The following is a 16898-nucleotide window of genomic DNA, read 5'->3' on the forward strand; positions in this document are numbered from 1 at the left end:
TAATGTTACAATATTCTACTATAGCTTATAGAAATGAGGGACGTTAGAGATATTATCAGTTAGAAGCCCTTTCTAAGAAATAGTGAGCTTAGGATAGTAGGGGCAAATAGGACTTAGAAAGATAAGAATTAAACTGAGGAATGTGGTATGCAGCCCAGACATTTAAGGACACATGAGAAAAAGTAGATAAGAAGAATCACTGAGGAAGGAACTCCTTTTGAGGGGCAACAATGATTTTTGGAGAAAAACAAATCTGGGTCAATGGGAACTAAAAATATCAAACCTCTGACCTAACACTTTTGTAAAAGTATAAAAGAGAATCATAAGCTTGAAATAAACAGGCAGTCCAAGAAAAATGAGAGGCTGCCTCACTTTTTGCCGACACCCCTCACACCTTCAGGTTGAATCCCTGGCTGCTGGAGCTTGACTCTGGCACACAGTTACACGAGTTTGGTGAATAGGAGTCCGAACATTGAGGACCATGTATAGCTTCACTTGCCATTACCACAGCCATTTGGTTAATTTGTTCTAGGGACTGTCACTGGGGTAGATCATGATAGAGGCTGTCTGTTGTGGCCTGGCTGGGTAATTTGGCTTATGTTATTGCTTGATGCCTATCCTATGATGGATGGTTTATGGTGGGAAATAACAGTGTCTCAGAGCCAAGGAGGGCTTCCCTGGTGATGCAGAGGTTAAAGCGTCTGCCTGCAATGTGGGAGACCTGGGTTCAGTCCCTGGGTTGGGAAGATCCCCTGGGGGAGGAAATAGCAATCCACTCCAGTATTCTTGCCTGGAGAATCCCATGGACAGAGGAGCTTGGTGGGCTACAGTTCATGGGTCGCAAAGAGTCGGACACGACTGAGCGACTTCACTTTCACTTTCAGAGCCAAGGAACACAATGCACTATCAGTAGTCAACAGACAAGAATAAATGGATTCTTTCAAAAACTCAAAAAATAATGAACTGTGGCAACACCTTGATTTGAGATTTCTGGCTCCCAAAACTGTGAAAGAAGAAATTTCTGTTAAAGTATACTTTACCATCTGAGCCATGGCTTCCCTGGTGGCTCAGATGGTAAAGAGTCTGCCTGCAAGGCAGGAGATGCAGGTTCTATCCCTGGGTCTGAAAGATTCCCTGGAGAAGGGAATGGCAACCCACTCCAGTATTTTTGCAGGAGAATTCAATGGGCAGAGGAGCCTGGTGGGCTACAGTCCATGAGGTCGCAAAGAGTCAGACACGACTGAACAACAAACACTACAGTACGCTACCAAGTTTGTGGCAATTTGCTATAGCAGCCCTAGAAACCCAATACAGAGTATTCTACTTGATTTTTTCTACTCTTTTTCCACAGGCCAGGAATACAATTTGGGTTTGGGCCAACATCAAAGTGTATCTATTATATTACCCATTTGGTAATTGAGAAAATCCTTGGTTGTGACTGTGATACTACTGTCCTCTTGAGAAATGATTGAGCAGATCATTAGCATGTCCAGCAGGGAAGCCCTTGGTGACTCAGATGGTAACATCATAGTGTACATGCTAAAGAAGCTGTCTAGTAAACAGGAGATCCAGGGTTTGAATCCCAGCAGTGCCTGACAGTTGACTACAGTATATTATTGTGAATTTCCAGGTGGCTCAGAGGGCAAAGAATCTGTCGGCAATGCAGGAGACTCAGGTTTGATCTCTGGGTTGGGAAGATCCCCTGGAGAAGGGAATGGCTACCCACTCACTCCGGTATTCTTGTCTGGAGAATCCCATGGACAGAGGAGCTTGGTGGGCTAAAGTCCATGGGGTCACAAAGAGTTGGACATGACTGAACGACTAACACTTTCACTTCACTTTCACAGGATGTTACACCATTCTTCCTCTGATGGACCCAGTCTCCTCATTAGTCAATGGATCAGATCTGAAAATTCTCAGGCCTAAAAATGTGGCAAATGATTATGATTTTAGGGTAACAATGGTCCTCATCATTCTGATATTTATCCTTGAACTCTTCCAGTAGTATATGCATAATATATGAATTATAAATTAAACATATATTTTGTGAAGAGCGGTGAGGAAATAGAAATACGAGAGTTTCTTAATGGATGTTTTTCAACCATTATTGAGAGTTTGTACAAGCAACCTAGAAGTCTTTGAGATTTTCGACCTTGCTCTAATTTGACATTGATCAACTATGTTAATATTTCTTAGGTTTGTTTCTTTAAAGTGTTACATATGTATCAGTTATCTTAAATCATAATATCTCTGTTATATATTGCTGTATAATCAAACAATCCTAAACTTACAGTTAAAATAGCACCATAGTATTTGTTCATGAACCTCTGTATCAGCAATTAGGGCTGGGCCCATGGAAATGCCCTCTTTATTAATTTCCTGAGCTTATTCTTTACTATACAGTTAACCATAAGCTTAGCTGGGGGAGAATGATCGAAGAAGACATCATTCTCTTGGCTGTGGTTTAGCAATAATCCTTGATTCTCACCTTCCTGTGGCCTCTATGCAGACAACCTTGGGCTTTTCCCATGATAACAGAATCCTAGACCAGCTTGCATAAAAGTTCTAGCCCTGAGTTTGGAAGTCATGCAATGTCACTTCTGCTTCTTCTATTGAGTTTTAGAACAAGTCATTAGTCAATTCCAAATTCAAAAGGTGGAGAAAGTAGCCTCCACCTCTTGATGGGAGGAGATATAAAGCAAACAGCCATTTATCATGTATTATGGTCAGAAGCTTATGAAATAGAAAAATCAACAAAGCCAAGTTAATTTGATTCATAACAGGAAGGGTGTGAAGTATTTTGACAGGGCTTTACTACTGCCTCGGAACAGGGAAGTCTGGGCCAGATAATTAGGGTGTTGAGGCCTGGAAAGTGAAATCGAGGGGAACTTTGTAATGTAAGGAAGAGGTTGGCACTGAACAAGGCTTATGACATTAATTTATTGTTTTATTTTTTTATGGCATAACTTTAGATTGCTGCACACAGTGAAGTGAGAGTCTTGTCTTACTGAGCAAGCTAAGTGTTTTAATAAGTATACTACTTTAGTTGGTCACATCTTATCACCCTGGGACAAATTAATATGCTATTTTTTTTCTCGTTCTCAATATTATCTAAGAGAGGACTTGGGGGAAAAAATTGGTTCTGATATTTTTTGACATGTCTAATAGAATACAGATGTTTTTATTACTCATTTTAAAAAAAATCCTGCTTTGCTGCAATATGGCAAGTTCTTTACAAAACTTTTCTCTTTACTGCCATCTATTGTTGAGAATTGAGAAATACATCACACTATGTGCTAACTGAATGGCATCACTGACTCCATGGACATGAGTTTGGGTAAGCTCTGGGAGTTGGTAATGGACAGGGAAGCCTGGCAGGCTGCAGTCCATGGGGTCGCAGAGTCAGACACAGCTGAATGACTGAACTGAACTGAACTGAACTGAATTCACTAACTGCCTCATCCAGAAATTTTATTAATTTTTTGATTAGTCTTCTTTACCCCATACCATTTTATATCAGACGGTCATTAACACATCTGTCTTGGTGCTTTACCTCTAAGACGATATAAGAAAAGAGCACTACTTTTCTCTGGTACAAATCTATTTCATTGAATTGAGGGCCTTTTTTAGGATAACTGTTTTTTATTTAAAATGTATAGGAATAAATGTGATGTTTATTAAAAATTTCATAGTAGTAAAAACCTAAACTCTCATAATTCTTAAAAACTTTGATATATATTTTTTTAATTTTGCTGTGTTTTTAATATCAGCACTTAATGAACCAATTACAATACTCAGACTGCTGCATTGTTAAGCTGGTGGTTAAAGTCTAAAGACATACAAACCAACTCCAAGTACCAGGATATTTGCCAGTAGAATTCAGAACAGGAAAAGCAAGCTCTTCCAACAGGAAAGGATTAAGTCAGTTGTGATATTTTTATTGTCAAAGGTCAAGAGAAATATTTGATACTGCATTGGAGAAGGAAATGGCAACCCACTCCAGTGTTCTTGCCTGGAGAATCCCAGGGATGGGGGAGCCTGATGGGCTGCCGTCTCTGGGGTCGCACAGAGTTGGACACGACTGAAGTGACTTAGCAGCAGCAGCAGCAGCAGCAGCAGCGGCAGCATTGCCTCTCTAATATTGAATAAGTTACATGACAAAACTTGCCTTTATAACTTTATTGATTTAACTACATATTTGCAACTTTTACAGTAGTCCAGCCCTTTTGTAACTTTATCTTCTGTGCTCTTTAAACCAGCCTTGCAAAATGGCTCAGGTATTTCTTGTGTAACACCATTCTTCCACATGCTTTAAGATTAAGAAAATCTGCATGACTTACTGGAATCCTGATCTAAGTTTTTCTCCACTGCTAAGGAAGAAACTACTTGCATACCACAGTGTATGCTGCTGCTGCTGCTGCTAAGTCGCTTCAGTCATGTCCGACTCTGTGCGACCCCAGAGATGGCAGCCCACCAGGCTCCCCCATCCCTGGGATTCTCCAGGCAAGAACACTGGAGTGGGCTGCCATTTCCTTCTCCGATGCATGAAAGTGAACAGTGAAAGTGAAGTCGCTCAGTCATGTCCGACTCCTAGCGACCCCGTGGACTGCAGCCTGCCAGGCTCCTCCGTCCATGGGGTTTGCCAGGCAAGAGTACTAGAGTGGGTTGCCATTGCCTTCTCCAACCACAGTGTATGGTGTGGCCTAAAAATAACTGCAAGGAACCTATCTCTGTAGCTGTGTTTCAAATATGCATATTTTACTTAGGGCAGGCACGTTGAGTATCATGCTAAGATAATGAAATTTTCTTAATTTTTTGAAACCAATTGTCACTTATAACTTATGCAGTAAATTCTAAAAATTAAAAACACATTTCTAAACTGATTTCTAATTAATTCCAAAATTGTTCTACTTAATTCTAAAAATTAAAAAGGCAGTGTCTTAAAATAAAGTTAGTTAACATATTAATATTTTTAATATTTGCAACATTTATACTGGTTTATTTGAATTTAGGAACTTCTCTGTTATTAAGAACTGTCTTGTAAAGAAACAGTGAAGGAGAAAATTAACCCTATAAAGCTCAAAACATTTTCCACTAAATACTGTCAGCTAAAAAATATAGTCACAACTTGAAAGTAGAGAGCTATTTAATGAAAATTAACCCTAAAAAGCTCAAAACATTTCCCACTAAATACTGTCGACTAAAAAAAATAGAGTCACAACCTAAAAGTAGAGAGCTATTTTATTTGGTGGGCATGTTTAGGACTCCAAGCCCAGGAGACAGCATCTAAGGAGCTCTGAGAAAACTGTTCCCAGGAGGCAGGAGGGAAAGTCAGGCTGTGTACCAATTTGCAATAAAGGGTGCAGGCAGTCTGATCATCAAAGATCAGGTATCAAGCTAAGGAATTTAGCATTCTATGTACGGGAAGTTGCAAGTCTCTGGGCTCCCTGAACTCATTCTTTTCATATGCACCTCAGCTATCTGGGCCAATTCTGTTTTCCTAGTTTACCTTGCTTCTTGCATCCCCCCAGCTCCTCAGCAGTCACTGTGGGGGGTGGCAGCATCCATGTGATCACAGTTTTGGGAGTCCTCATTCTCATTTGGAGGCCAGAAATTGCTGATGGCTGTGACATTCTTATTTATTAATATGGAAGTTAGATATTTTCATGTCACAATACTAATGTAAATGTGAAATGAAGATTATAAAAAAATATATTCATTTAAATTTATACAAACTATTTTAAACTCAAATACTATTTTAAAACTCAAGTATATACGTAAGATGAAGAAAATAGACTGAAAGAGAATATATTGCAACAGCCTAGACCGTACTGTTAATTATACTATGCTGCCTGAAATAACAGGCAATCTGGGCTTGGATTACAATATGAAGCAGGTCAAAGGCTAACAGAATTTTGTCAAAAGGATACACTGGTCATAGCTAAGACCCATTATCAACAACCCAAGAGATGACTCTACACATGGACATTACCAGATGATCAATATCAAAATCAGATTGATAATGTTCTTTAATGCCAAACATGGAAAAGCTCTATACAGTCAGCAACAAAAAACAAACAAACAAACATGTAATTGACTGTGTCTCAGATCATGAACTCCTTACAGCAAAATTCAGGCTTGAATCTAAGACAGTAGAGAAACCACCATGCATTCAGGTATGACTTAAGTCAAATCCCTTATGATTATTCAGTGGAGATGATGAATAGATTCAAGGGATTAGATCAGGTGACAGAGTGCTTGAAGAACTATGGATGAGAATACATAACATTGTACAGGAGTTAGTGACCAAGAAAATGAAATGCATGAAGGAAAATTGATTGTCTGAAGAGGCTTTGCAATATCTGAGGAAAGAAGAGAAGCAAAAGGCAAGGGAGAATGGAAAAGGTGTATACAACTGAATGCAGAGTTCCAGAGAATAGCAAGGAGAGATAAGAAGGCCTCCTTAAATGAACAATGCAAAGAAATGCAAGAAAACAATACAATGGGAAAGACTAGAGATTTCTTCAAAAACACTGGAGATATTGAGGGAACATTTCATTCAGGGATGGGTATAATAAGGGAGAAAAATTATAAGGGCCTAAAAGAAGCAGAAGAAATTAAGAAGAGGTGCCAAGAATAAACAAAGCTATTAAAAAAGGTCTTAATGACTTGGATAATCACAATGGTGTGGTCACTAACTTGAGCTGGACATACTGGAGTGTGATGTAGTCCATCAAGTGGGCCTTAAGAAGCGTTACTATGAACAAAACTACTAGAGGTCATGGAATTCCAGCTGAGATAATTAAAATCCAAAGAGATGATAATATTAAGTGCTGCACCCAATATGTCAGGAAGTTTGGAAAACTGGGCAGTGGCCACAGGATTGGAAAAGGTCAGTTTTCATTTTAATCCCAATGAAGAGCAATGTCAAAGAATGTTCAAACTACCAAACAAGTCTTCTCATTTCACATGTCAGCAAGTTTATGCTCAAAATCCTTCAAGCTAGGCTTTAGCAGTATGTGAGCCGAGAATTTCCATATGTACAAGCTGGATCTGGAAAAGGCAGAGGAATCAGAATTCAAATTGCCAACATCCATTGGATCATAGGAAAAGAAAGAGAATTCCAGAAAAACTTCTGCTTCATTAACTGTGCTAAAGTCATGAATTGTGTGGATCACAACAAACTGTGCAAAACTCTTAAAGAGATGGGAATACCAGATCATCTTACCTGCCTCCTGAGAAATGTGTATGCAGGTCAAGAAGTAGCAGTTAGAACTAAACATGGAAAAATGGACAGGTTTTAAATTGGGAATGGAATAGGTCAAGGATGTATATTGTCACCATGCTTATTCAACTTGTATGCAGAGTACATCATGCAAAATGCCAGGCTGGATGAAGCACAAGCTGAAAGCAAGATTGCTGGGAGAAATATCAATAACCTCAGACATGCAAATGACACCACCCTTATGGCAGAAAATGAAGAGGAACTAAAGAGCCTCTTGATGAAAGTGAAAGAAGAGAGTGAAAGAGTTGATTTAAAACTCAAAATTCAGAAAACTAAGGTCATGTCATCTGGTCCCATCAAGAAGACATATCAAAGTGAAAGTTGCTCAGTTGTGTTCAGTTCTTTGCGATACATGGGATTCTCCAGGCCAGAATACTGGAGTGGGTAGTCTTTCCCTTCTCTAGGGGATCTTTCCAACCCAGGGATCAAACCCAGGTCTCCTGCATTGCAGGCAGATTCTTCACCAGCTGAGCTACAAGGGAAGCCCAAGGGAAGATCCGGTCCCATCACTTCATGGCAAATAGATGGGGCAACAAAGAAAACAGTGAGAAAATTTATTTTCTTGGGTTTCAAAATCACTGCAGATGGTGAGTGCAGTCACTAAAGTAAAAGACAATTGCTCCTTGGAAGAAAACCTATGACAAACCTCAGTTCAGTTCAGTTCAGTCGCTCAGTCGTGTCTGACTCTTTGCAACCCCACGAATCGCAGTACGCCAGGCCTCCCTGTCCATCACCAACTCCCGGAGTTCACCCAGACTCACGTCCATTGAGTCAGTGATGCCATCCAGCCATCTCATCCTCGGTCGTCCCCTTCTCCTCCTGCCCCCAATCCCTCCCAGCATCAGGGTCTTTTCCAATGAGTCAACTCTTCGCATGAGGTGGCCAAAGTACTGGAGTTTCAGCTTTAGCATCATTCCTTCCAAAGAACACCCAGGGCTGATCTCTTTCAGAATGGACTGGTTGGATCTCCTTGCAGTCCAAAGGACCCTCAAGATTCTTCTCCAACACCACAGTTCAAAAGCATCAATTTTTCGGCACTCAGCTTTCTTCACAGTCCCACTCTCACATCCATACATGACCACAGGAAAAACCGTAGCCTTGACTAGATGGACCTTTGTTGGCAAAGTAATGTCTCTGCTTTTCAATACACTATCTAGTTTGGTCATAACTTTCCTTGCAAGGAGTAAGTGTCTTTTAATTTCATAGCTGCAGTCACCATCTGCAGTGATTTTGGAGCCCAAAAAAATAAAGTCTGACACTGTTTCCACTGTTTCCCCATCTATTTGCCATGAAGTGATGGGACCAGATGCCATGGTCTTCATTTTCTGAATGTTGAGCTTTAAGCCGACTTTTTCACTCTCCACTTTCACTTTCATCAAGAGGCTTTTTAGTTCCTCTTCACTTTCTGCCATAAGGGTGGTGTCTTCTGCATATCTAAGGTTATTGATATTTCTCCAGGCAATCTTGATTCCAGCTTCTGCTTCTTTCAGCCCAGCATTTCTCATGATGTTCTCTGCATAGAAGTTAAATAAGCAGGGTGACAATATACAGCCTTGACGAACATGACAAACCTAGACATATTGAAAAGCAGAGACATTACTTTGCCGACAAAGATCCATTTAGTCAAACTATGATTTTTCCAGTAGTCATGTATGGATGTGAGAGATGGACTGTGAAGAAAGCTGAGCACCAAAGAATTCATGCTTTTGAGCTGTGGTGGTGGAGAAGACTTTTGAGAGTCCCTTATACACCAAGGAGATCAAACCAGTCAATCCTAAAGGAAATCAATTCTGAATAGTCATTGGAAGAACTGATACTGAAGCTGAAGCTCCAATACTTTGGCCACCTGGTGCGAAAAGCTGACTCAATGGAAAAGACCCAGATGCTGGGAAAGATTGAAGGCAGGAGGAGAAGGGGGCTACAGAAGATGAAATGATTAGATAGCATCACCCACTCAATGGACATGAATCTGAGCAAACTCCAGGAGATAGTAAGGGACAGAGGAGCCCCATGCTGTAGTCCACGGGGTCAAGAGAGGGACATGACTTAGCGACTGAACAATACAGCAGTACCCTACTTCTTTATGATTGTTATGTTAGAATATTATGAATACTCAAAGTTGCTATGTGTATGTATTTAAGTATAATCTTGTATTCCTTAATTCTTTTAAATAAAAGAATGGAATATAAATACATTATATGTATACACTGTACACTAAACACTTTTATACTCAGATAATTTCAGACTTAAAATTAAGTTTAGGATTCATGTTAAGGCATTGTAAAATAAACAATTTCAAGTATTTTTTTGGAATACTCTAAGTGTATTTATAATTTTTACAGCAATGCTTCCAAATCAACAAGAAAATTATAAGCCTTTAATAAAGAGAAGTAGAATTTTTTAAAATTATAGAATTTACCAATCTGATATTCAGTAAAATGAACTAAATTATCAGCAATTAACAACTTGGTAACAGCAAAACAATTAGACATCAAGATCATCATTTCTGAGAAACAAAATATCATAGCAAGGCCTGATGAAGCTTCTTAACTCCCTTTCCTGCTCTTGATGAAATTTACAATGTTATGAAAATTATGACTTGAACACATATCTAGACAAAAATCTTTGGACTAGAATATGGGTGGGAGTGGAAAATGGACCACAAGGATGACTTTTCAGAATGCACACATGGCAAATCTTGAGTGTCTTTCCTTTGCAAATGAATACATTGACTTCTTTGTCTAGAAAGGCTTGTCTCTAGAGCTTTTAGCAGGTGGTTTTCACAGACTACCTCCTCTAGAAAAGCTGCACAATATTTCATTTGAGTGTACCTCCTACCTCCTGATGTTCATGTTTCAGTATGTGCATGGAATGTTATAACTATGCTCCGAGACTTGTGTCTGAATAAAAACAATTGAGTCTGAGATAACCTGGAAATACATTTTAAAATATGGTATCTATCCACATTTGCAGCAAACAAACACTGAAAGCAAGATGAAAAATGTGGCCTAACAACAACTTGCACAACATTAGGGAAAAATACATAAAAATGAAGAACTTACAATGTAATTGGGCATTACACAGAATTCAAAAGAAGAAGAGAGTTTAAGTAAAGTGAGAACTTGAGAGTTGAATAACACCTCAAAGATCAGACTATGAAACAATCGGAGGTAATGAAAGATATTTTCAGCTATTTTATAACTGGTATGAATGCCAATTACTCTCGTGCATAAAAATACAATTGAATAGAGAGGGTCATGAACATAAATTTCTTCCTTATTCCTTTATATTTTGAGAGTGACTCCTTCCCTGATAAGCTACAAGACATGACGGTTGTATTCCACAGCTTCAGATAGCCCCTGCTTTCTTGAAGTCGACTCTGTACTTCAATTCCCAAATGGGACAATACAAAATATTTTTCACTTTCATCTTATTCTTTAGTTTAATTTGTGATTATGATCAAGATAGCATAGTACTTTATCAAGTAGGATTTTATTCTAAGCAGAGCTGCAGCTCTCTGTGCCTAACCGGATGAAGATCCAGTGGAGGAAAATCTGATGAGACAAGATAAAGGGTTTTTTTTTTTTCTTTTTTTTTTCACTATAGTAGCCTAAAATGCTGACTCTTTTGTTTCACACGTATTGGCTCCAAGAAGTGAGGCACATCCCAGACAGGAAAGTAGGCATGGCTGGAGCAGAACATCACTAGTGCCATGAGCAAAGTACCTGGGGGCGCTGACAGACAGAGGGACTTAACATCTTAGCCAGTAGGGTGAGCACGCATGCCCTCTAAATTCATCCTGCTCTGCCCTGAATGACCGGCAGGTGGCGCACAAACCCTCATTTCTTCTGTGTGAGTAACCCCGCTCACATATACTTGTAGCCGGTCTTACTTTCTGTGATAGTTGAGAAAGTGAAAGTGACAGTGAAGTCACTCAATCGTGTCTGACTCTTTGCGACCCCGTGGACAGAGTAGCCTACCAGGCTTCTCCGTCCATGGGATTTTCCAGGCAAGAGTACTGGAGTGGGCTGCCATTTCCTTCTCCAGGGGATCTTCCCAACCCAGGGATGGAACCTGGGTCTCCTGCATTGCAGACAGACGCTTTAAGGTCTGAGCCATTTAGTTTGAGAGAACTAAAAGTTGAAGAGGAGCATATCAAAACAAAAGAGGTAGTTTGCAAACATTGAGATTAAATTTTAAAAAATTAAATTAAATTAAATTAAAAACATTGAGATTAAGTAAAACTATTTGTCTTTTTTTTTGAAGGGCTTTCGAGAGTGGCATTGTAAGTGAAAAATAGAAAATACACAGGATGAGTTTAGACAGAAGGTGAGTGTTACAAGGCATTAAAACAAACATGATTACTACTTGTCGTGAGGGCATCTGAACTCTTAAGTTTCAAATGTAATGTTTTCCAAAAATATAATTAGCTTTAAATTTTTATTGCCTGCTTTTTGATTGATTTGCTGTGTTTTCCCTTCCCTCACTTCCTTCCTTCTTTTTCTCTCCTGTTTTCTCTCTCTCTCTCTTCCTGTCTCTCTCTTTTTTTAAGATGTTTGAATCATTTATTGAATCTGTGCTTCTTAAATCACTAGAGGTAAAGCTTATTTTAATAAGTCTGTTTATGGGGACTTAAGCTGTTAAAACAATTCTCTTGTTAGTTTTCTTAAATAATACTATTCTAGTCCATTTCAATGTTGTACAGATACTGTCAGTTTGGCTTTTATAGGGGGATGAGATAGAGGATTTGCTTATACTCTATTATTTAATGAAGCATCTTGTTAGTAAGAGGGTAACAAGCAGGAAGGCCAGAGGTCTCTAAACGGAGGAAATAGTCTACAAGTGTCAGACATATTTTATCTCTCTCTTAAGTGGCAGGACTGACTTCCCGGTGGGTCAGACGGTGAAAGTGTCTGCCTACAAAGCAGAAGACCCAGGTTCAATCCCTGGGTCAGGAAGATCCCCTGGAGAAGGAAATGGCAACCCACTCCAGTATTCTTGCCTGGAAATTCCCATGGACAGAGGAGCCTTGGGGCGATAGTCCCGAAGAGTCGGACACGACTGAGTGACTTCACTTTCACTTTAAGTGGCAGGAGGAAACATACAAGTGTTAGATTTTTCCCGCTTCTCCGCACAAATTTAAAAAGAGGTTTCTTTTAAAATTCTGTGTTGCCATAATGACACCTGGCTCCACTTAAACTTAATTTTTCTCAAACCTTGAGCTAACCAATGCGTTTTTCTTAATCATTGTTTGGAAATGTTTGTCTTAAGCTATATTAACGAACTATGCATTTACCCTAGACTCTTGTCTTCAAGTCTAAGACTTGAAGTTCGCCTAAGACTCAGAACAAACTTGACAAACAAGTATGTTTTACTCATACATTGTTCTCCTAATCTATGTTAATGGAACTCTATATATACTTGGAAACCTGCCTTTCTTCAAGATTCATGTCAATCGTTTTATGATCCTGGATGACTCACCTGATGCCAATGTTATCACAAAAAGCATGTTGTGGGTGAGGGGACTAGTGCCAGTCTCTGAGTTTTGAGACGTTGCCTTACTCTAATTAGCAGACTGCTAGTAGCTGGTAGGCTGCAGTCCATGGGATCGCTAAGAGTCGTACATGACTGAGTGGCTTCACTTTGACTTTTCACTTTCATGCACTGGAGAAGGAAATGGCAACCCACTCCAGTGTTCTTGCCTGGAGAATCCCAGGGATGGGGGAGCCTGGTGGGCTGCTGTCTATGGGGTCACACAGAGTCGGACATGACTGAAGCGACTTAGCAGCAGCAGCAGCAATAGCTGTATAACATCTGGCTAAAGACTAGCAGGGTGGCACTCTTTCTGCCCTCTTCTGATGTCTATGTCAGAAGTTTTCTCCATTTCGTTTATACTTCAATAAAACTTTATTACACAAAAGCTCTGAGCGATTAAGCCTCGTGCCTGGCCCTAGATTGAATTCTTCTCCAGAGGCCAAGAATCCCGGCATCTTCCGTGGTTCAGCAACAACTTTTCATTAGGATGCTAATTTTTTGTTACATAATTTTTTTCTTTTTGAAACTCTGCATGAAGAATTTCAGATTAAATACTAATAGGTAGCAAACTTTTTAATAGAACAGTTAAAATTAAAAATACAGAGTTTTAACAGGCCTAATTAGTACAATTATAGGGTTTTATGTATTTAGTATAAAAATATAAAGATAGGGTATTTCATGAATGGGAATATATGAAGAGTAGAAATTTAGAATAAACAAAGTTAATTGAATGCAATAAAGAAGAAAATATACACTGTTTGACATTAGCATTAGGATTTTTAATTGTTCTAACTATAGAAAATTCAATTTAGAAAGATTCAGTCATTTCAGTTCAGTCGCTCAGTCATGTCTGACTCTTTGCAACCCCATGAATCGCAGCACGCCAGGCCTCCCTGTCCATCACCAACTCCCAGAGTTCACTCAGATTCATGTCCATCGAGTCAGTGATGCCATCCAGCCAATCTCATCCTCTGTCGTCCCTTTCTCCTCCTGCCCCCAATCCCTCCCAGCATCAGAGTCTTTTCCAATGAGTCAACTCTTCTCATGAGGTGGCCAAAGTACTGGACTTTCAACTTCAGCATCATTCCCTCCAAAGAAATCCCAGGGCTGATCTCCCTCAGAATGGACTGGTTGGAAGATTAGGCTTCTATTTCTAAACCAATTACACTTTAAGTCTTAATAAAGCCTAGAGACATAAAGAATATTCTTGAGTATGATTCCCCTCTAGGTGTTACCTCTCTTTTCCTGGACCTTGGAGCTGACACCTCTGAGAACTTTTGGAAAGAATCAGTACAAGTCATGAGATTTCAAACAATAAAAAGTTACTAGAATCTTAACATTTTCATCTCTCCTTCATTGAAAATCAGTGATTTCCTAAAAAGATGTATTTTCATAGTAATGTGAAGACTCAGAAGGCAAATGGTAAAATGCGCCCCATATACATTTGAATGTTTTGAGACATTTTTACTTAAAGGTGGTACTAGTTCCACACAGTAAAGGATGAGTTACAACTTTCATCTGAAAAGAGTACTATTAGCTACACATTCTCTCCAGTTTGCAAAGTGGCTTCTCACCAGGATTGGAGTTTGAACTAACCTTCTCTAGAATCTGGGCGAGCGCTCAGGCAATGCAAATGGTCTTTTCTTCTGTGAAGTATGTGACCACTGACCCCAGAGGAAACATCACAATACTATATTCGCCTGAACTTCGAGCAAATTCTTCCATTTCCTGCAGGGATAAATTTCTCTGTTACACAAGTGCAGGATCCTAGTGGGAAGAGGCTCTCCTACATCTCCAGATAGGCAGACTTGAGAGATTCATGAGAGACACTGTTAGACTGATTCTGTCTCCTGCCACCTAGAGCCATCTAGTCTGCTTAAGAGGAAATTAGTTTCTGAAAATGATGGCTTAAGTATATAATGAGTGATTACACCTAAAAACATGGAACCAAACCATTATCCAAAATGAATAAGTGATAAAAACCAGATGTTCTCATGGTGTGTGTTTTAGTCATTCAGTTGTGTCTAATTCTTGCAAGCTCATGGACTGTAGCCTGTCAAACTCCTTTGTCCATAGAATTCTCCAGGCAAGAATACTGGAGTGGGTTGCCACTCCCTTCTCCAGGGGATCTTCCTGACCCAGCGATCGAACCCAGGTCTTCTGCATTGCAGGCAGATTCTTTACTGTTCAAGCCACCCGCCTCTCAAAATTAATTTTATGAACCAACAGACCTGTTCGCAAATTTGTAAGGATATTCCTTATAAGGAAGCCCAAGAAGAGTTTCAAACTAGACTTTTAAAATTTGTAGCATACCAGTTTATAGGCAATATATTTTAAGTAACTTGATCTAACTTCTATTAGTTCAGGATACTTTACTCACATTTATTGCTTCACTTATTAATAAGGCTAAAAATGATCTTTTAAGAAATGGAATATATGTGAATGTCACCCTCTAGAGATGTGTTATCTCTCTGTAACTATTTGTAGTCACCCTACAATTAATGATGTTTCTTAATTTAAAGCTAGTAAAATTACCGGGGGAAGGACAGTGCCATAAACAAATGTAGACTGCTATTTTTAGCTTAGCTAATGTTAACAGAATATCTGGTATCCTATGAATTGGTGTTTACCATTTTGATTCATCTCCTTAAACAGTAGTGGAAAAAAAAATTATACACACACACAGATATATTAAGACTTACACACTTATACCATGTTTCAATAGGAGTCTTGATTTAACTCGCAGTGCTTTTCTATTTGACCCAGTGTTTAGTGACTGGCATAATTTTTTCATCAGAGACATAAGCCATGATTGGTATTCATATTATGCAAGTATCTATATTAATAATTGGGTTTGGGATAGAATAATTTCCCCCTCTTATGAAACATGTCTGAAATTGCATGTGAAAAGTTGGGGGTGGAAGGATAAATGTAATAGCGTGGCATGGTGTTATCTGGTAAGCCATGGAATACATCATGTCTCTTTCTGTTCCTTCAACTATTTTAGATAATGTATTATTATCTCCAGTAATAACACTCAATAGAGCTTGTCTTCAGCTATAACATTGGTGTGAAAACATATTCAGAATCCTGAAGTGAAATTTGTCGACTAAAAAAGATGTACAACTTAAGAGTTGTGAGTTAAGTTTTATTTGGGGCAAAATGAGGACTGCAGCCCAGGAGGCAGCATCTCAGATGGCTCTGAGGGACTGCTCCAACGCGGCAGTGGGGGGAAGTCAATACATAAGGTTTTGGTGAAGGGGGAGTTCAATATCATGAAGCACTCAATTTACAAAAGGTTTTTGTAAGTCATAAGGGTCTGATGTCACCCTGAAGGGATTTAGTGCTTTTCTAGCTATGAGGAGATGTAAGGATTGAGATCATAAAATCTGTTCCTAAAAACATCCAACTATCTAAAGACCTGTCCTACTAGAGTCCCTGGAGCGCAGAGTGCCTCACTCTACCCTGAACTCCCTCAGAGCTTGTTGAAGGTCAACAGCTATAGCAGCATGGGTTTCAATCTCAGTAGAGGCAGATGGCAACTGCCTTGTTGTTCAGTCATTGGCAGTGCTCTTGGTAAGTGCCGATTTGTAGTTAATGAATTTCATTAAAAAAAATTTAATGTCATATTTTATATTGCAATATAGCAGACCAAAAATATTGTTATATTTTCAGGTGGGCAAAAAGGGACTCAGCCACACACATATATGCATCTGTTCTCCTCCAAATGAAGTGAAAATTTAAATTTCAGTATCAATATTACCCTTAACAGAAATCAGGAACTCTCTCGGGAATATCTCTTCACCTGCTATCTCCTACACAGATTATGCTCAGTTACCTGTGCTGTGCTGTGCTTAGTTGTTCACTCATGTGAGCAACTTTGTGACCCCATGGACTGCAGCCCACCAGTCTCCTCTGTCCATGAGGATTCTCCATGCAATAATACTGGAGTGGGTTGCCATGTCCTCCTCCAGGGAATTTTCCCAACTCAGGGATTGAACCCAGGTCTCCCACATTGCAGGCAGATTCCTTAGCATCTGAGCCACCAGGGAAGCTCAGGAATACTGGAGCTTATCTC

The 16898-nt window shown here is 39.4% G+C and overlaps 1 pseudogene; it reads right to left on the bottom strand.

The window, feature by feature from the left end:
- Window positions 1-16898, bottom strand: part of LOC128049539 (UDP-glucuronosyltransferase 2A3-like) — a 54168-nt pseudogene that overhangs the window by 22425 nt on the left and 14845 nt on the right.

This window comes from Budorcas taxicolor, chromosome 6, assembly GCF_023091745.1.
Source record: "Budorcas taxicolor isolate Tak-1 chromosome 6, Takin1.1, whole genome shotgun sequence".
NCBI lineage: Eukaryota > Metazoa > Chordata > Mammalia > Artiodactyla > Bovidae > Budorcas > Budorcas taxicolor.